Here is a 21,470-nt window from a genome sequence, read left to right as displayed (position 1 = left end):
GCCCAAAATCCCAAGGATGTTCAGTCTATTTCAGTTGTCAATTTACGATCTTTAAAACATTTTTAAAATTGACTGAACCTTAACTACATCCTACCTCATCTTGTACTAGCCAAGTTTTACAGATGCCATCTTAAAAATCAATTCAAAGAACAGCCATAAACTTGAAAGCTTCCTATTTGAAGTGTATATGGCAGAATGCAATTTTGTTTAATTTTAATTGACAGAGATGTCAGCCTAAGAGAATATTTTAGAATATTAGTAGGAACAGTAAACTCATGCCTTGACACTTTTATGATATAATGGTATAATTCTCTGGAAAAAAATCACTACTGTCAGGATTTACACAAAAGCGGTACATGTTTTACTTTTTCCTCTGTAAAGGAGTGACAAATGTATTACTAATTACACAATTACTTTATTATGTAGAACCAGTAATAAAACCGTTGACGAACACTCAGCAAGTCTTAGTTTCATTAAAGAAGAAAGGATTCTTTTTAAAATCAGTATTACAAATTTTCTGGTGAGGGTTTCAACCTGTGGGATGTAGTTCAGTTCACTACTCTGTGTATTGTATAATACAAAAAGCATATTTGCAAGGCCTATTTGTTCCTAAGGAGACAAATCCTCAAGTGGTGTAAAATTGCTATTGCTACCTATTTGAGCAAGCTAAGAATTAGGCTTAAGGAAACATGATCAGTTACTGCAAAAGATCCAAGAGCAGTGATTTGAGTTGGTTTTCTTGGATACAGATTATTATATATTTTTGTATTTTTAGGTATGAAAAAGCGGCTTCACATTAACAAATAAATGCACGATGTAACATAAGCTACTCATCCTCTGAGCCCAGGAGAAATAGAAGCAATTTTAAAAAAGGAGACTTTCTAGCCCCTTTGCTAATTTTGAGAGTGACCAGATTCTGAAGCTACCTCTTTTTGCAAAAGTTTGCAAACCCAAACACCCTAAGTCCTTGATCCCCCAGTTTGGGGGTGGATGAAGTCCCGCTCCAAGCTGTGCTGCTTCAGCCCCTCTGCACCCCTGCTGTAAAGAAAATTCCCAGCCAACAGGGAGGACCACAGTGAGGCAAAGGCAAACTGAGCGGTTTGGCGCTGCTGTACAATAAGTATACACGCTCCCTAATTCCTCGAGGCGTGATCTAGCAAAGTATTTAAATATGCAGCTAACTTTAAGCGCACGAGTAATCCCCTTGACTTTAAAGAATTACTCATGTGCTTAAAGTTAAGTATTCACTTTAGTGCCCTGCTGTACTGGGGCCTTGCCTCCAAAGCAAAGTATGGCAGTGATTTAGTGATCAATTACGGACTACGGATGGACAAGCCAGTTGGGTTAAACAAGAACTGGCCCAAACCTTTGCCCTTCTCCAAAAACAAATCTGAATAAAGGTCAAAAGAGTTGGGTTAAGGATGTACTTATCAAACTTGCAGACCTTTTGAGGACCATCCACCACTAGTAAAGGCTCTCGCATTGTATCCCTCCGGGAGTCCCGTAGGCGTAGTCGGTTGTAAACTCATTTTCCTATATGGTCAGGCACGCGTGTGGGGGGAGGAATGAATGACAATGTCGTTACGGCAAAAGCTGGTGCTCTGTGACCATGGAGCCTTTAATATGGAGGCACCGGAATCAGGATTAAGAATTGCAGCTGCTAAGATGCTAAACCCCACATACAGCTCCTATGGCTCAGATGTTATCAAGCGTAAAATCTTTTGACTAAAGCCTTACATGGGGGCACCATTGTAAACTGCTTTCCCAGTTAAAGCCTTTACGGAGCGGTAAGAGGGAAAAGGTTGTATTTTGCGGTATTATTTTCAGTAATATGTCAAAGGCCACTGAAATCAATTCCCATTAATTTTAAAGGACTTTTCATAGTAAAAATAATACCCAGTAAAAGCACTATAATGAAACTGCTGTCTAAACTGTTCCGTTCCTCTAAGGACAGCCAGTAACTAACTTTCTTTCATGGATGATATCGTACAAATTGCAGTGTTCACTTCCTCTATAGAAGCTAAAGTCGGATAGGTTTCTAAGCAGTAAGCTCTGAAGCAGTAAGTGCGGTTTGATGTAGTTTGTGCTATAATGTTTATCTATGTCTGCCTATATCTAACCCAAATTCCCTCTCTTTGGCATTTATATCAATCTCTGCATGACATCAGCCTAATCCCAGCACTGCCAGTAACCGGAGCCATAGTCATGAGCGGGTCCTTGTCTAGGAAATGGCATACTGAAAAAATGACGCAGCTAATGTACAGCATTTAGGAAAAAATGATAGCAGTTATAATTACTTGGAAAAATCATACAGGATTTCACTATTCAAGAGCTAAATGGATTGGAAGATCCAGGTAAAGGCTCTCCAACAGTCACTGTCACACTGAGACCTAAACTTTCCCTTGAAATCCCTTAAATTGTCCTGAGCAAGTCCAATATTCAGATCAGGTTTTCCAAGATACTTGTGACTTTAATGAAAGTTGCCTTCAATGAGTACTTCTTGTGGATTTTCATTACAAAAGTGTTGTACTCATTTCACAGGCTGGAAGAGAACATTCCTACACCACGGTGAAACAACCAAACCATATTCCAAGGTTAGCAGCTACTCCCTAAAGAACAAATGTTGATCATTGACCTGCTGTACAGGTGTCTGGCCTAACTACATACTTTGCATTAATTCACAATCTGTGATTACCTTCACTTATGTGTATTTGGCAGATACACAGAATAAAAAAATCTAAATCATCCAGATGTCCATAAAACAATTAATAATCTTTTCATTTGCTAAGCTGTCTAAATAATTTTCTCTAGCTAATAGAGAATAAAAAGTCCATGGCAGAAAACTTCATCCATACAGAACAGCATAGCAGAGGTTATATATCATGGAAACCCAAAAGACAGCATAGTCTTAGGCATTTTTCCTTACATATTCTTGCCCTTTCTGATGCTCACTCTCCTGGCAGAAATGTATAGAATTTCACCCTATGCACAAATAGCTATAGTGTTTTCAGTTTGAATGGGTTTATACAGTTTTTTTGACTAAGAAAAAATGACCAAAAAGAAAATCAAGGCCAAGGGTTTCCAAGAGTGAGATCACAGTGAATAAAGAAACTCTGTATTGGGCAGCATAACACAAACAGCAGTTGCTGAGTCCTTGAAAGGTTAAACTTCCAACAACCACATGGGTAGAAACACCATCAACAAGAGGAGACATTATGAGAGAGAAGAGATGGACGTGCAAGAGTAATAGGAAGCCTCAAGATGAAGAGACTTAAGGGGTTAGAAGAGGAAACAAGGAACTGATTTTTTTTGTTTATTTGTTTTGTGCAAGAAATGGGTGGATGAGAAAGAGGGGAAATGAAAGTCTCTCCCTGCAGATTTCTCCCTCCTTATTCGCAACAGGCACCTGGCCCACATGAAGGATTAACTGCCTGCTTGTAAAATGTCAGGTTTTGAAATTAAGTCATTTTTAGCTGCAGCTTGGCCAAGCAAAGTGTGTGCTTCTGCCACCCTATAACTCAGCCATGACTTGTATTGTGCTTTGAAGAGAGCCCCACACCTGGGCTGGCATCCCCCATGCCAGCTTTTGGCCTGCTGAGATTTGCATTGAGTTTCCGGGATTATCGCACCCTAAAATGCAGGCTTTGTAAACGAAGACTATAAATAGTCAGCGCTAAAGCAGTATAGTAACACTTTGTGCAGCTGAAAAACAACAGTGGAAATGGTAGGTGGCACTCCTTCCCCAGGAGCTATTTTTAAACATATCTAGTATTTTTTGGACAGTATGAAAACTGTCGGTCCATATTATTGATTAAGAGGCTCTAAAATCCCAGGTTTGAACAGAAAAAAAGAGCTCATTTTTGAGATCCCTGAAAGAGCTCCAAAGCCACTATAGATAATTATATAAATGCCCTTTCTTTGATTCTCCAGAACTTTACATAATTTCCTAGATAGAGAGAGGCCTGAATCAAAACCTATTGAAGTCAATGAAAATATTTCCATTGACTTCAGTGAAAGCTGGATTTGGCCTACAAATGATCCATTATGTGAGGCAAACTTGCCCACTGAGTTCAAGCCAGATCTAATTTAAAAGAGTTCAATTGGAAATCATCAGTCATTCTTCTGGTTGCAGTGCAGAAAAAGGCTCCTTTATTGCTTAGCTCAGACTCACTAAGTTTAAGACCTACCATAAGATCTTACCACATTTGACTAGCAACTACCGAGTAACCCTCCTCTTTCATGACTTTTGTCCCCTGCGTTGCATAAAATCAAACTCTTTGTGTTTGGCGATGGGTTTGGTACAAGTTTTGCTCACATCAGCATCTCACCCAGCTTTATCAGCTCACAGTTTCTTAAAATAACGTTGCCAGTATGGGTTCTTGACAGCCAAACCTTTCCCAAGAATATCAACATTACTATGTACTCTATTAAGACAAAAGGAAAAAAACAACAACTAATTTTTTGGTAATATCTAGCCAGAGATTTTAAAGCAAGCAATAACAGGTATGTGTTGCATAAATGTATAAAACAATCCACCTGCTCACATCTGTGAGAAAATCTGATTCGGCCAACAGTTTTTACACAGATTATTTGCTAGCCTCACTTTTAAACAAAACTGAAGTTATAAGCTCATGCCTGTCTGTCTCTTCCATCAGCCAGTTTCAATTCTGATGACAGAAGGAGGAGTAAAAAAGTCTCAAAAGATAATAAAATTTCCCACAAGCCTCACAAATGCTGAAGTTTCATGAACAAGGGCACTGGTTAGAAAAAAGGGACTGAAATTAGAGCCCCCATTGCAAGAGAGAGTGAAGTATAGGGCAAATTGCACCAGATAATCTATGCCAGGAAGCTACAGAAGACAAGGCTGCATAAATTCTGTACAGGTCCTTGTGTTTTGCTTCCAGACAGTGTTCTCGGAGGCTCACATACACAGAAGAATAGCTGCACTATTGAACAAATACACATGAGCCAGGATAAATTTATGTTTCCATGATGACCATATCACAGCAGATGTGGAGACTGGGATACAAAGGTGAGGTTTTGGGAATCACCATGTAATCTGAAAGGGCCAGTCTTCTAGGCATTCCTGTTTCCCAAAAAATGCTGAGAGATTCACCTTTGTGTAGCAAAACTGGAGTGGTTCACATGCCTTGTTGCTTGGAGGCACATCTCCCCACACAATGACCTTCAAACTACATTTCTATACTCATATTGGCTCGCATGTTCCTAAAACCTAGCACATACGTTGCAATCAAAGGTGTCCTGCAGCGGCACTATGACTTCCGCAGTCCCCGTTCACCCTCACTAACAGTTTCCTCCACAAGGATTTCCCCTGATTTCTGCAAGGATGTATGACTCCAATCCATAAAATTTTTCCCAAAGCCTAGATGTAAACCCAACTTTCTTCAAATCATGGTTCAATTCAAAAACTTATGGTCAGTTCCACCCTCCTAAAAAAGCACTCTTTTACCTATAAAACCACACTAAAAATGTGGCCAAATTTTATTCTGGACAACTTTGGGTCTGTCAACAGACTTCGCAGTGTCTCTGGGCAAGTCACTTCCTTTCCCATGCCTCAGTTTCCTCAGCCGTAAAAACAGCAATAAGCTGTATTGACCTCCACTCTGGATTGCTACCATATTTGAAGATGGAAGTCACTAAACAGTACACAGGCATTATTAGTTGTTGTTGCTTTTTAATAGCATACCAGAAGTGGTCTGTAGACCACAGTGATAGGAAACACATGGGAGGCCAGAAGAGTAAAATTAGATAAATTGGATCACTTACACAATAGAAATAGAAAAGCTCTCTTTCATTTTTATGTGATACAGAAGGTTCATTATGTGCTGTATCGACAACATAGTATTTTTCAGTGTCACCTCTTCATTAAAGAGTCATTTTAAAGGCAGTTGATGGGTTCCAGTATCATAGTTTTCATCTAATATAGGTATTCATTAATTTGTATATTATCTTCTTTTTCCTGCTGGTCTGGTAATCCTCAAATATGGTGTTCCAGTGGTACTGATTTTGATCTCACATCAGTGTATATTAGTAAATCCATTGAAGTTAATAGGTTATTGTCCATCGATGTAAGAAAAATCAAGGCTAATGAGACTACTTGAGTATGCAAGAATTACAGGATCGGAACCTACTGTCATTTAATATTTTGGAAGGTTATGTGTCTTTTCAAGATAGGACATAATTTTCCTTAACATAGCTTTCAATAGAGGTGCATTAGCCTCTAGTGGCAGTAGAGGTGATATATTGTATTGCTAATTTAAAGGATTATGCATGAAAAGTGAATATATTGCAATAATTATGAAGTCTTGTTTGACTTCACTTTTCCACAAGTGTACTTTGTCATGCTTTAAATACATCACGGATTTTAAAAGCAAAATCAAGATACTGTAAATCGGGGGAAATAAAAAGCTTATTAGTACATTTTAAGAGCAGGTTTAGGTCTGGAATATTTTCACTGTGATTGTCATCATTACTACATTCATATTTGAGCATTACCTCTACCTATTTGATTGCAAGCATGTGCGAGTTTGTGTGTGCACGTGCATGCAAAAGGGGTCATGACATTTATTAAAGCAGTCAATAAGGCACACATAGGACAGGCATCTAACCCTGGAATATATTTATATTCATACTCATTTCTGATATGGAAACTAAAGAGGAAAAATCAATTGGAATCTAACGTTTCATTGTCCTTCACCTTGACTCTTTGGTTTAAAGTAAGCAGTTAAAGAATAAACATTGCCAGGGAGAAATAAATAAATAAATAGATGAAAAAGCCACTCTCCAACATTATTAGGACTTCCAAAGTAAATAAAAAGTGGTAGAGCTGAGAGCAAATTGCTGCAGTGGTGCCAGGGAGAATCCTGATTTTAGCACCGCTGTACCAAATTTGTCATTTAGGAAAGCTCTCGTTCCCTTTATTGAGTTCCACTGTAGTGAACAATTTCTGCCTGCATCCCTCGTGTGTCCTTTTGGTTTATTATCTTTCACTGCGAATTGAGCATCCACAATCAGTTTCACAGGAAGCCTAATTTCACACGCCGCTTCTACATATGATGAGGACTTCCCTCGCCCTCCCTGCGCCCAGCGCTCTTATCAAATGAAGAATTGTGGATAAGGGTTAGGTGCAGATAAACATGAGTGTAGCACTTCCAGAAAGGTCGTGATCCCCCCATAAGGTGCTTCTTGTTATGCCTGACCTTCAGATTTTCATCATCAGCCCGCCTGACAACTTAATAATGCAGAGGTGCAGGATTCATTTCTCCCCTCTGAGTGAGCCGGCGCGGGACGCCCTTTTCCCTGATTATTTCCCTGCACTCCCGGCTGCCCTTTATAAGCCAACCAGAACTCCATCAATCATGCTCCTCTCTCCTCTCCTCCCCGGCCCCCAGTCCTGAACGCTCCTGAGCTGCCACGTCCCCTTTTGTCTTGTGCCGCGGCGCAGCCACGGCAACGGCGGCAAGGACTCGTCACCCTCGGCAAGCAGCGACCCACCTCCCCGTGGAAAGGGTGTTTCGGCTGTCCTCTGCACCGGGTTATCTCACAGGGGGACTCCTCAGGGGCTCTGCTCACCGTCAGATGAGGGAAGAAATTTGAGCTGCATGCAGAAGTTTTGATTTCGTTTCGTCTGTTGCTAGATTTCTTCTTCCCTCCCCATTCGTGCGGTGGTTTTCTTATAGTTTAATGATTATTAAATGAAGAAAAACCCTTCGTAGAATTAATACCTCTCTCTCTTTTCCTTTCTGAAGCTAAAGGAGAAGCAAAGACTTACTATATTCAGACTATTAAGCATGTCGATTTATCAGAGCGAAATACCCCAGAAAAGTTCTGAAGAAAGTCCTTTTAGAACAGGAGGCTATCGATTCAGATGAGCTTTCAAAGGCTACCATGAACTCCTGTTAGAAAATATATATTCCCTTCACCCCCAGCCTTACGAGTGCTTTTTCAGCCAGCAATTTCTAGAGCGAAAACGGGATGCTAATGCACCCTGAGCATCTGGTGAGAGCGCAGTACAGTATGTTCCCTGACGGAGCAGGGATATGCCAAGGCCATCTCCTATCACCTAAAGCAGCTGCCATTTGTAGCTCCAAGAGGGGCAGTATCCCCTGGTAAGCCACAGCTCAGCTGGGTATGGGAACGGCGCCGTACCCAGCAAGCAAGCTCAGATCCTACCCTGCCCAGTGGCAGCAGGACGCAAATCTGTGCCCAGCTGGAGAGAGAAGTTAATGCGTTAGCCCGGCTCGCCCATTAAGTCGCTGTGCTAGATCTGTAAGAATAAATAAATAAATAACAGAGCGGCATGAAGCACCGTAAAACCACTCATTTGCCAAATATCAGCATTGTGGCTGAAATTAAGTTTTCCTAACTCCTCCTGTGCCTGGATACACTCAGATAGCACTGGTGCATGCGAAATCCTAAACTCATGGCTGTGTGTTTCTTAACTGAACCACCACCTCCCTGTGGAAACTAAAAACCTGCTTAAAAGCAGAGAAAACAGCCCCAGCGCTATTCAGTCTTCCAAACAGGTATTGTGGGAATAATTGGGAAGCCCCCGAATAATGTTTTACCATCTGAATTATTTCATACATCACAGGTTTGGAAAATCCCAACACAGGCTCGGAGCTTGTAGTGAAATATGGGACTGCATTTACTGGCCATGAAAACTAAATATCTCTTCAGAGTCTTCTTTTTCCTAATGAAAAATAAATAAATAAGCTTTCAATAAAGATCTTCCTTCAAACTAAGAACACATCAAAGATTGCAAGCAGCCATCAGAGGAGGGCTGGAAAGACTGGCAAACATGCAGAAGCTGCAAGAACAGTCAGTTTGCCCTAAATCCCTTTGAGACGATTAGAATGTTTCTTCTGCGTCTAGATGTGTTGGCCGAAATGCTAACGGATCAGTGGCACAGCTGAGTGCCTAACTTCTTTGACCTAAATCAGCTGGTTTTCTTCTGCCTGAAAGCTGCCTGTGAGAGGCTGTGAGGTGCTGGAGATACCAGCACATTGGTGATAGACTGAAGAATTCACTAAGTTTGGTTAAAGGTGTCCCCCCTCAGTGAAAGAGTGGCTGTCCCTGACCAGTGGTCGTCCGACCTTTTCTAACCTCAAATTATGGTTACTGAACAAGTCTTGTAACTTAGAGCGGGGCTAAGTTGGAAAATTTTCCACAACATCTAATCTAAATTGAACTTCTTATTGTCCTACTTGCAGAGAACATGGAAAACTCCATTTCATAATGACATTTGGTATATTACTGGAAGTTTTTAATGATCTCCCCCAGTTTTTCTCTTCTAACCCTAAACACAGAAAAATCCTCAAGCCTCTCCTTACAGGACATGTTTCCAAAACTCCTAACAATCAAGTTTTTCTCCCTTGGACTGTCTCCAGTGGGTCTCCGTTTCTCATAAGGTGCCATACAGTTACATCTGTGTGGGGCATATGCTCCATCTCTTAATGCATCCCAGGGTGTTGCTTTTCATTTTGCTGGAAGAGATCACCTAGCTGATTCTGCCTGCAGTCCCATTGAGCTGCTAGAGCCATTTCTGCAACACTGCTGCCTCGCAGATAGTCTCTGTATTAGGTGGGCTTAGATGATTAGCTCTCCTTTAAGAAAGTTTATTGTAAGTTGTCTTTACAGAATATCATCTTGTTCATTTGGGGGCTTTTCGCCAGTTCGGTCAAGCGTCAAATATTGATCATGTCCTCCAAAGCGTTTTCAACACATCCTCACATGGCGTTATATACATATTTTCTAAGTGTACCTTCTATTCTCTCTAATGACTTTATCATCCCAATTTTAATGAAAATATTGACTGGAACTGGTTGCAGAACACTGACAAAGAAGACTTTCTCACCTACTTGGAAATTTTGAGTCTCACCCCTTAAAGGTCATTGGAAGCTATGTAGGGGAAAAAATGTATTAATCACAACATATGTAGTATACCTAGAAATTTAACTACAGAAAGGGCAATTCACCATTCAGGGAATATGGTAGAAATCCAAAGAATGCAAAGAATCCATTTCAAACTCAGAAAAATCAAAAGTCTAAAGAACATTTCCTTAGGAAGACCAGAAAACATGAGTCAAAACTAAGGAGTTGAAAAGAGCTTAAGAAAAAGATGAAAGAAGAGGAAAGAAAAGGTAGAAAGGATGAGGCACAATAAAGAAAAGAGGAAGATCATTCTGAGATACTGATAAAGAAAAATAGAAGAGCGATAATGATCTGTGATTTCAGAGGGAAACCTGCCTGAGGAAGAGAGGCAGGTTTAGACAGCAAAGGGAAGCACAAACAAATGAAACAGAAAAACAGGAAGGAAACCAAAGAAAACTTGCAGATACAGAGGAAAAGCAACAGGAAATCTGCAGTGCCCAGTATCCTTTCTTGACCTCTAGATGCAGGAAATCGCACTTCAAAAGGACAGCCAAGAACATGGGACCTGATAAGAGTGATAAAGATGTCCTCACCACCAGATCAAAGTTACAGAGAGAGGGAAGGCACAGAGGGAGGGAAAGAGGGAGGGAATAGACGAAAAGATAATGAATAAACCACAAGGCTGAATCGCGAAAGAGGCTGGAGTTCTTTTTTCGATTTTCATCCTAAAATGTGTCCAGCTTGTGTCACTGAGGAGGGGATTCCCTGGACTACACTAACCACTCCCAAGCCAAGCTCCATTTAAGATTCACAGCCTAAAGCAAATGCAAATCCTTTGCTTGGCACGTCTTCTTCATTTCAGTCTTCATCAGCTGCAGCAGTGATGCCAGTGCCTGTCTGGAGCCCTTTGGCGAGGCTTTACTAGTGGTCCCCGCCGGGACCTGGGCTGCTCCACTGCCCTCCAGCCCCCCAGCTCAGTGCTCACAGGGACAGGAGTGGGAGCTGTGCACAGTCTCCAGGTGGTATCCTCACATGGTCCCAAGTGACTGAGGTATAGAAGGGACTCGTAGGGTTGGACCATCCTTTGGATTTGAGTTTCCCTCAGAGCAACATTCATTTTGTGGGGAGGAGGGAGAAATGGGTTGTCCTCTACTGATATTTGCCAGGGGAAAATGAGGGATATTTTGGATCCAGACCAGAGGGCCATTGCTCCATCCAAGCCCTTGCAAATTGACTTGGCAAGAGAGGATTCTCTTGAGGAGCAAGGAAAACCAGAGAGATGTCAGTCACAGAAGTAAACACCATATGCTTGTCTCACAGCATCTGACAGTAGTGAAGTGGACAGAGTCAGAGAGCTGGCAGATCTGAGAAATAGGGCAGTGTAAATCAAGACACATTCTCCTTTCTTTCTTTCCCAGAGGAGTTCCACAGACATAAGCAGTGTATTCGTCCTAAATCCAGGAGCTCTTGAAAGCCGATTGGTGTTTTCCATACTGATTATTTACACTAAGCCTTGATTGAATGAACTGTAGGTTACAGAGAGGTGACTTTTTTGAAATGTATGAGATAAATCCTTCTTCTTCTAGAGGGCAAAGAGTTAGTGAGAGAAAGGGAGAGACTACAGAACAATTTAATATACTTCATTTTAAAAAAATCTTCTCCAAATATTTTTTTTCTTCCTCAGTACTGAAAATTTTGCAGGAAAATATTGTCCAATATTTTCAATTTTGATAATAAAATGTTGTCATTTAACTTATGTGAGGGCAGCAAAGGTGGAGGTGGGGGGGGGGGCAACTGGTCTCCAGTGCTTCTTTGCTCTACTTTTCTATCCATTGTCTCCTTCAGTTGAAATTTTTATCAGGGCCACAATTCCCTTATTGCCTTCTGAAGAAGTGCTGTTGAACAGTGGGGACGGCTGCAGAGACACTATCTAGACTTCAGGGCATCCACAAAACTCATTCCTTAAGTCCATCAGTAATTATCCATGTGGCATTCAGCCCATCAGGTTGCTACTGTCTTAAAAAATGGTTTCAGGCGTTTTGAAAGATTTTTGAAAACACAGAGCAAAGATGATAGCTATGGAAATAAACAGTTGAAAAGTCAGCCTACAGACAAAAATGTAGGCTGTTGATAAGGTAGCTGATGAGAAAGGAAATAACTTGCTAGAAAAAATTCTTTAACTTCAAGTCACCAAAAGCTTCTAAAATGCATGCTGTCGTATTAACTTATCCTGGACATATTCTGACTGCTATAAGAGGAAATAGCTGAATTAGAAGTTTTACAATTGTTATCTCTGACAGGTTTTACATCAAATATTTATCTTTCTCTTCATCAGGTTAATCACCTGGAAACCTCCTCTTGCACTGGTTATTTCCTGATGGGATCCGGTTTTCTTCTGTCTGGCTGTGGCATGTCCATGTGCCAGAAGCAAGTCAGAATTCAGGGAAACCTTCAGAGCCACTGGACAGCTCGGAGCAGAAAGACCCCACATGGCAATCCATGGGACATCACTCTTGTGAAGACCGAGGCACAGTCCCTCATAAATTTAAGCTTTTCAAGACTGTCAACCCATTCAACAAAGCTTCCTAGTCCTCCTGTTGGCTGAACCAAGACTTTCTTAACTTTTAGCTTACATTAGAGAAGCTTTTTGAGCCTTGACTGTTCTCCCTTAAATCTTAGCTCTAGAAAACCAATATAAGAGTGTAGGATTCTTTTCTAGATACCTTTTTTCCTCTGATTACTCCTTTCCTATTTAAAATGTATGTAATATACACAATAAATCTAGCTACTTGGGGAGCTAATATCAGTATGACTTAGAAATGACCCTCTTAGACATGGAGATTTTACTTTGTCTGACAACTCATGTTCTCTCTGAGTATCTAACATGAAAGACTGTTAGAAATCTCCTAATTCAATGTAGTAAGAGCAGAGCAGGAATGGTATCTGTGAGTGAGTGGATAGTAAGCAAATGCAGGATACGCCAAAATGGAGAATTATTTAAAAAAAAAACTAGATTACACCTAATACACCTAATAACTGGTTTGATAATGAAAATGGCTCAATCAGGGGAAATAAGTAAAAAATAAATGACACAAAAGAAAATTCTTGCAACAACAATCTGAACCATAATCAGTAACACAAAGAAATATTTTCTGTTTAAATACACTAAATGTTCTATCATAACCAGGTTCTTTTAAATCAAGTCTAGTCTGATGGCCTTTCTTTTCATCTTTACTGCTTTCTATTTTTGATTTACTATTTTTATGTTAAAAATTCCTCCTGACCAAAGACATATGAAAAATCCATATTTTGTCATTGTACTATTTTTATATTCTTTTTAATGATATAGTATAAAAATCCTATTCCAATAAAGAACACCTGTAGCATAAATACACTAAGACACTTTTATATCAACGGCAAAAATCTGTAGTCATTTAATATCCTAATATGATGGATAAGAGCTCAAAAATAGCTTCAGAGCTATAACCTTTGTGCTAAATTAACAAAAATAAATATTAACTTCTGAAATATGTGATAGAAAATCTTTAATGCAAAACCCCCAAAGTATTCATTCAAAAAGACGTATCAGTTCCTAATACAACTCAAATGAAAATATTCATTTTCATCTGCTAAATATTTTCGCAGGAATAATCATTGCATTTTGTGAAAAGTTGAACAAAGACCATGTCGGAACTGAGATTTGTGTAGAAAGAGCATATCCTACATGAGACTGAAATATCAATTTCATTAAGTCTCCTTTACACCTTTCTGCTAAATCCCTTCCTCCTCTATCCTGCCACACAAACTGCAACCAGCTTCCTCATGTACCGGTTCAGTGATCAGCAGCACTGGGTGGTCAAAAACTTACACTTTTCATGGGAGTACTAGAAAAACTTTATTCCTCTGCCTTTTTCGCCAGTATGTTCAGGTTGGATTTCTCTTGGTGAACAAAGAAAGATTTTTGGTAGGAAAAAAAAAGGGAACAAAACAAACGAACGGAAAACAAACTGTCTTTCTCTAGTAATACATTAGTATTCAGTTTATAACATATCAAAAAGGCAGAACATTATTTTCTTCAAACTTCAAATAAATTTCCCAACCATTTTTTAATTGCTTCACTCTGCCACTCCACTGCAAAGTCTTCATAACACCTCCCAGTGTGATTGTTTCCTGCTAACAGAGACATTTTGCAGACAGATTGAGTGTCAATATTACTAGCAGCAAATTATTCAAATTGCGTGAATAGCCTTATAATCCTTATTTACTGTGAATATTTCAGGAACCTATTGTTTTAAAAATAGTAATTTTTGATAAGCTCTCACAGTTCAGATGTCATCTTAAGGACATTATCAAGGTTTTAGGGCAGCAGAGAGAAAAATGTTATTCTTCTGATTCAGAGTGACAGTGACATCAATACAAGGTTTGTCCCCAAAATGCTAAAGACTGTAGAAAATGTTTGTAGCAACCTTGCGTCCATCCTTTTGGGCACTAATACTTGTCTGCCTGTGTGGTACTTAGATAAAGGTAGGGAATAAGTAGCTGTATCAACCAGTTTGCTGCTAAAATAGCCCTTCACTGTTTATTTTCCAGCTAAGTCAATTAGGCAAGGTGGTGCATCAACATTCACTATGTGCTGATTTCAGATATATTGGCAGGCTATTAAATAAACACCAATGAAAGGAGTATACATCTGTTAAAAAAAGGCAAGCTCTTGGGAAATACTGGAGATGGCACTCTGTAACCCAAAAAACACAGGAATTGGAAGACTGCTTTGTTGTTGTCAGTATTTTTTCTGCAGATGACTTCATTTCCCAAAGAGTGTTTTTCCTTTTTTTTAACACAAAACTTTAAGCTTTCTCAATTACTATGTTGTCTCGTTTGAATGCATGCATAAATAAAATTTTGATCATCTGCTTCAAATCTAACTTTATGTGAAAGAATAAAGAGGTAGTTTTGCACTAACTGAAACATTGAGACCTTCCCCATTAAATGATTCCAGTTCTATGTTAATATGTGTCTTGTTCCAGTTCAAAGAACTCGCTTGTCCCAATTCAGGTGAAGGCTCCTACTTACTGAGCAGCTGGACTTTGCAAATACTTTTTTTGGAAAGACAAGCCCTGTCCAACAGGGTTTTGAACTGCAAAGACAAATTAGCCCAAAGATGAGACGATAAAATAGAAGATGAAAATGAAGTGTCCAAGACCAGAGAGCAAAAAAATGACAGGATCAAGAATAACACCTGGAGCTCCTAAACCACTGGTCAGTATTCCACTTACTATCTCTGTAAATCAACTGTTACCCCAGTGTAACAACTAAATAACATTTTTGATGTCTTTGGCCCACGTATTTGATGCTTCCCTGTATCTTTCCCTTTTTTTCTCTCCAGTTTAAAATTTAAGTCTGGTAAAGCAAAGCTCCCTTTCATGGGTTTGTTCCTGCCACGCTACAAAGGGTTAAGAGACAAAGCCCACTAGAACAATGACTTTTATAGACAGCATTTCTCCTCCTCATCCCCACAGCCTCTGCTTTATTAAACACTTGATCAGTTGGCTTAAAAATTAACCATATGGTGCTGTTTGTAGGATATAGATTCAAGGCTCAGGCAGGGTATGATCTATTTGGCTTGTCTGGGCAAATGATTTCAGTGCTAACATCAGAGTCTGCTTACTGTCATCAGTGAAACAAGAGCAGGAGAAGACTAGGTAACTTTTCAAACCATGGACCTACAAATGAAGAAATGAAATTGCCCTAAGTCATCCGGTATTTTCCAACATGACTGATGACTGCAGCATATAGAAAGCATGTGAGGAGTCGTGGGTGCATTCCTTTGTTTCCAATGGCAGTGATTGCATTACTCTACCTAAGTCCATTAACCACAACCTATTAATTGCACAGTCATTGGAACCGGGGGAACTATAGCATCTGTGAGCACCCACCTTATTTTAGAACATTTGTTTCATCCATGCTCATGCCATCTTACTATTTGCTTTATGCAAACATATGGGCAAATCGTTTTTGTTCAGATAAATGTTTAGGGAATAGATATTCCTACTTGGAAAGCAGCTATTTGCCCACTCTTGTATGAATTAAATATTTGATGTTCTTTCCTCCCCAGCTTAAAAAAGTTATACTAATCCAATCAAGAGGAAGCAACAATAACATGTGATCTAAGTTACTAATCATCCACCCATCCTGAGCATTAAAAAGATGAACAGTTTATGGGATGAAATGTGCCCATGAACAGCCATTCAAATAATTATCCAAAAAAAGAGTCAATTTAAAAAAGTTGCATGTAAGCAGAAAAAAACACTCATCCAAAATGCCTTTGTAATATGAATAATTTAAGCAGATTGAATAAGCAACATTTAGGCATCCTTTGCAAGGTCACCTAAGTCACAGAAATGGTAGTCAGAAATCTTCTGTACTCTTCCTCCTTTGTCACCCACAGGAGGTCATGGTACCTCCAGGTGACCTGTGAGTTTATCTGTCTGTAAAACAGGTATTTTAAATAATATGAGTCTAATCACAAGGCTGTTCTCAGTCCAGTTAATGTTTGGGAAGTGTTCTCAGATCGCTGGATAAAAGCGCTATATTAGTTCAAACAATGATGATGATTATCTTTCAGGGATTTTTATCCTCAGTGAAAAGCAAAAAGAATTACTGGCCAATTTTGTCTAGTAAATGCTGAATACTTGGAACACTTCCCGTTCATACTCATTCTGTGGCTTTCCTGTGTCTGACTTATGTTTATCTTCATTAAGTGGAATAATGCAAGTCAAAATAGCTACAAGTAAACTGTCTGCTGGATGGGGAACAGTTGTTAGTTCATGGGAAATGGATCGTAAAAAATGTGCTCCTTTGACTTTAGAAAAGAGCTCTAAATTGATCCATTTCCAGTTCAAAGCTCCTTAAAACATACTAAGCAATCTCACCTGATATTTCATCACCATCATCACATGTCTTTCAGGTTCAATAGGGGACGGATTACTCTGAAAGTTTTTGTCTCTATCAGAGTTCACTAGGAAGTCCTGATTCGCATGGGAAGGCAGAGAGAACATCTCCTATACTTACTAGAAGCCAGTTCGAATAAGCAATTGTCCTGGGTTCTTTGAACTTTAGAAGAGGTGGAGATGCAGTCATATAGAAGATGAACTACTTCCCTTGAAGGAGCACAGCACATATCTGTGCAGATTGATGGAGCCATAAGTCACTGGAAGCTAACCTGGGTACAGCCTGAGGTAAAGCTGAAAGCTAAAGTCATTCCAGGTGGGCTGGTGGAAGGAAAAAAACGAATCCTAGACAGTCACATATGAGGTCATAACTTCTGTTCCATTGCAGCCCACATATAAATATTTTAGATTTATATTTTAGAAGTTTTAAGCCTCTTCATAAAATGCATTTAACTTTAGATTTTATTTTAAAATGCCTCTTGAGGCAGTAAGGTGCCACACTCTCTCGAAGATTTCAGGCAAATCTCTCTTGACCAATCCAAATTCATAAGCCAAACCATATGATTTCAACATACCTTCAATTGCCTCCTGGATCATATGTCCACATCTGGAAATGATGGACATTCTCCTCCCAGCTGCAGAAGAGGGAAATTCTGCATTAGGCTAAAAACACTGTGTAAATTGCAGGGGAGAAGGGTCATCTTTCTAAAATTACAGTGGTCAAGGCAAGTCAAGCACTTTAATGCAAGGCTCAGATCCAAGATCAAAATCATTTTACAAATCTCCTAGCTATTCCACCCAGAAACACACAGAACATTTTGCATAGTTTTATGGTGAAGATAGCCAACGGGCAACAAATTCTCATAGCTAGAAACTAATCTCCTTTCACAAGGGACACAAAGCAGGTGTGCTTAGTAAAGATGAAACTGTGCCCCAAATTTGGTTGACGTAAAGCAGGAGAGAACTTTCCAATCGAAAATGGTTGTAAATCACAGGGAGATCAATAGAAAAGAACAATTCAAACCTGAAATCACATTTTTTGAGCTCACCTTGCTCAAGTCTCTTTGTCTAAAATATTCTTAAAACTCTAAAGAAGGTACTCGTTGTTCAACAATAACAGGAAAAAATTGTTCTATAAAGAATGTAGGAAACAACTATGGAATTTATATGATGTATGATCAAATTTAAATCAGTCAGTTGTGCTGCCTTTCACTGTACACCCTTTCTCTTTATGTGTAATTTTCCATGCTAAGATGCCATCTTCTATTGTCTATAAAGAATTACTCTCATATTAAGTGATATACAAATACAGAATTCACTGGAAGATATGTCATTATATATTATCATTAGTGATAACACCACATTAATAATTAAGATGAAACAAAGCCATTTGTCTGTCTATGCCTGTGAATCATTACGTCACTAAGCCTTGTCTGGGAAAATCCTACCAGTTTCAAAGGAAAGCATCTTGGATCAGATCTCAGGTAGAATTAAAGCATTCTCTAGAAAGGATCCTAATGCAGGCTGCATTTTCCAGTGTTGGGGGGGGAAAAAAGCAGCATTTTCATGAGGCTTTTCTTATGTTACATTTCTTCATGCAAGCAGCTTAGAAATACATGAAAAAGGTGAGGCAAAAGATAAATTTGTTGTCTGAAAATCTCTGCAATGACATGATCTCAAAGCTAAGGTTTGCAAATCAAGATGAATTAATACTAAGTCAAAAAAAACTATTGGGATTTGTATAACTGCACATTCTTACCTGATATCAACCTAAAACTCCTGGGTGGGCAGCAAATATTGCAAGAAAATAGTTTTCTCACAAAATTTCTAATAGCTTCTGTTTCTAGCGAGGTTAGAGATAACAGGAAAACAGTACATATCCATGTTATTTTGACTCTTGCAGTCTAAGTGCTGGTTATAATACAGGGGACTAATTCCAGAGCTGACGTAAATAAGTGTTACTCAAAGACAGTGAGACATCACCAATTTACACAAACCATAGCTCAAGCCTGGGAAATTCAGATGCATGCAGAAGTTTAGATAAGACACATCTAGACAAATATTTTAGGTATGTATACACATCTATATATAACACTTTCTAAAGCACTTTAATCTCAGTCTACTTATATGAGCTGTTTAAAAATAGGAAGAAGCCTCTTTTGGGAACTTAGCTGAAAGGATGAGAGAAAGTCAAGAGAAGTTCCTAGTATGTCTGATTTGTTTCCTACCCACAAGTTTAGCCCCACATTGTCTAATGAAGGAGGTTAGTCTCCCAGAGCCGCCACTGGAAGGAGGAGGGAGAAAGGAAGACTTTCTGCCAGAGGGCAGTTCAGAGGTGCTCTGAACTACACCCCAGAGGATCTTCGCCTTCCACTAAACAGAGTTCCTAGGAAGAACACTCATGTAATTTAATACTCTCAACTAATCAGGTTTCTTAAAATTAGGCCATTTGAATGTCCTCAGAATATCAAAAATACATGCAATGGAGATGATCAGTTTAAGCAGAAGACTAATAGTTCCAGGATTTTAATTGCGGTTTGAAGAGGAGACATTCTTCTACGGCTCTGGGCACAGAAGGAGGTTACTTGCCTCCATTTCCCACTCTTTAGAAGGAAAGTGGGCCTATCTCCCAGAGAAACACTGAGGTTTCATTAGTATTTGGAAAGCATATCAAAGACAGATTTTTCAACGTGTTTTACTTCTTGTGGTCCCCCATTTTTCTCAACCTATTCCCCATCCCTCTAGCAGAGTAACATGAAACAAGGGCATTGAAATACTGTGCATTTTTCTTGGCAAAAAAATTAACCACAAAGACCAGGGTTTGTATTTTTTTAAACAATATTCACACTGGGCTCAAATTATGCGCATAAACATTGCTAATGTATTTGCTATTAGTCTGTGTGACACCTTATTCCTTTAAGTTTGCATCTCTTGGCACGGACTAGGAAAACTCTCTCCTCTCTGAGAGGGCTAGTTAAGATGTATCTTGCTGTTTCCCCATATCTTTAGTATGCAGGGAGCACAGAGATGGAGATAAAAGGAGAAATGTCTATCTTTGAGTCTTCTGCAATACAGAATAAGTTATCAACCTACTAACATGCATGTCTGAATAGACTCCTTTGGCAGGAGGGAGATTTTATCTGTCCTGACATGCGAATTCCTCCCTCATGTCAATCCATGAAAGTACTAAAGAATAAACTCTCTAGTAAAATGAATGTGGCATACCACTGGGACTTAGAGAGCATCATATTTTCCCCTAGCTACTTTTTTTTTAATTCTCCAACTGAATCCTTGATATCCATATAAATTAGTCACTCTGAAGAACTACTTGAAAATCCATTGCTTTAATCTCATAGGCTTGGGGAGGGTAGCTCCCATCACTAAGGCTTGGGAGTTTGTCGCCTCTCTATTTTTCCTCTTCAGCCACGCAATGTGCCATCCCATCCGACCCCCACGCAGAAGCGCCTGAGTAGCATTTGTGCTGGAAGCTTCGCAGCTGCGTGAGTCAAATGAGCAGGCGCTGCTTTGCCCTCAGATCTGGTAGGCCCCAAGGTACAGATATGAGCAGTCAAAATGTCCTCTTCAGCATCATGAAGTGCCCACCCATGCGCGAGGGGAAGGATGCGATGTTTTGAATGAAGCTAAACACAGCTGTAGCTACTACATTTTGGGGGGCATGAGAGGGAAAGTCACATTGGTGTGTTTACAAAGGAATTATCGGTGTGGTTTCACACATACTTGTTTCTGTGCTTGTCACCAGTGTGAGGACCCTCCACCGGTCTCTATCGCCCCTAGAACAAGGCTGCCTCTCTATTGAAATGGATCCCTTAGTCTTCACTTATGCAATAATTTCACATCAATAGTGGTAGTATGAGAAGAATAATAATCACTTTTATAGAGCAAAACATAACTGAAATAGTAAAAAAGGCAACAAAAAAGCTAAAATAAAAATGATCTATCCTTTCTTCTTTTGGTCTCCGGTGTTTATCCCTAGATATTTATGATGTACTACATAACAACATATTGGTTCTCATTGTATTCTCTTGAAGGCAAGAAGTTATACTTTGATTTGTGTTTTGTCTGAGCTGCTGGGCCTCAGTTAAAGAATTTAAATGATAGACAATTCTTGTAACTTTTTATTAATACTTTCAAGTAGTCTCTTTAGAATCAAGCACACAAACTTGTTGTTGCATCTTTATGTGATATCACTCCAGACCATAATACTCTTCTTCACTTTCCCTTATTTCAGCTGTACTGTATTTATTATTTTCACCTGCTCTTTGTGTGTGGTACATCTGATGCTAGCTGCAGTTTGCTGTCTGGGCTGCTCGTCTTCCATTCCTTTTCATGTCTGTTTGTACATCTATAGCAGGAGTTTTGATTTCAAAACAAACACAAAAACCCAAAGCAAATCCATCAAGTTTCTCACGGGCTGGCTATAAAACCATGAAACAGGCTCAAGGACAAGCGCAGCCTCTTCCCCTTTGTGACTTTCCCGTGGATATTTAGGGATGTGATAGGGATCTATGCTATTGACCTAATTACCAGGACTCCAAATTTAAAAAGCACACAGCTGAGAACAACACGAACATGTACGATAGCCCAGCAACCCTGCAGACGAGGGCA

General features: G+C 39.5%; 1 long non-coding RNA gene across 3 annotated transcripts in view; it reads right to left on the bottom strand.

The window, feature by feature from the left end:
- LOC112987222 (uncharacterized) overlaps positions 1-21,470 on the bottom strand; it is a 199,681-nt gene that overhangs the window by 92,951 nt on the left and 85,260 nt on the right. For 2 of the 3 annotated variants that reach the window (XR_003260226.2, XR_003260225.2), the window contains exon 3: positions 17,420-17,479. The exons of the other annotated variant lie outside the window; for it this stretch is intronic. This is a non-coding gene — a long non-coding RNA (uncharacterized LOC112987222). The remainder of the gene's footprint in view (positions 1-17,419; positions 17,480-21,470) is intronic. 3 annotated transcript variants of the gene reach the window in all.

Source organism: Dromaius novaehollandiae, chromosome 10 (genome assembly GCF_036370855.1).
Source record: "Dromaius novaehollandiae isolate bDroNov1 chromosome 10, bDroNov1.hap1, whole genome shotgun sequence".
Lineage (NCBI taxonomy): Eukaryota > Metazoa > Chordata > Aves > Casuariiformes > Dromaiidae > Dromaius > Dromaius novaehollandiae.
This window is presented reverse-complemented; position numbering and strand designations above follow the sequence as displayed.